Genomic DNA, 233 nt, shown 5'->3' on the forward strand with positions numbered 1-233 from the left:
TTGAACATCAAATGAACAAAAACAAACGAGAGAATTTATAAGATGAAGAAAATAAATAAGATAAAAAAAGAAAAAGAAAAAATAAATAAGATGAAAAAAAATTAAAAATAAAAACAGTTGAACAAAAACACACAAGGCCATAGATGATGTAAATGAACAATGAACAATAAATAGCATAATATGGAAAAAAACAGGATTTTTTTTAATTATTGAAACTGGTAATTTTATAAATG

At 20.6% G+C, this 233-nt stretch overlaps 1 protein-coding gene across 1 annotated transcript in view; it reads left to right on the forward strand.

Annotated features, from left to right (window-relative positions):
- Positions 1-233, forward strand: part of LOC119589312 (transient receptor potential protein-like) — a 21,475-nt gene that overhangs the window by 4,337 nt on the left and 16,905 nt on the right. The gene's annotated exons all lie outside the window — the stretch shown is intronic.

Source organism: Penaeus monodon, chromosome 25 (assembly GCF_015228065.2).
Source record: "Penaeus monodon isolate SGIC_2016 chromosome 25, NSTDA_Pmon_1, whole genome shotgun sequence".
In the NCBI taxonomy this organism is placed as follows: domain Eukaryota; kingdom Metazoa; phylum Arthropoda; class Malacostraca; order Decapoda; family Penaeidae; genus Penaeus; species Penaeus monodon.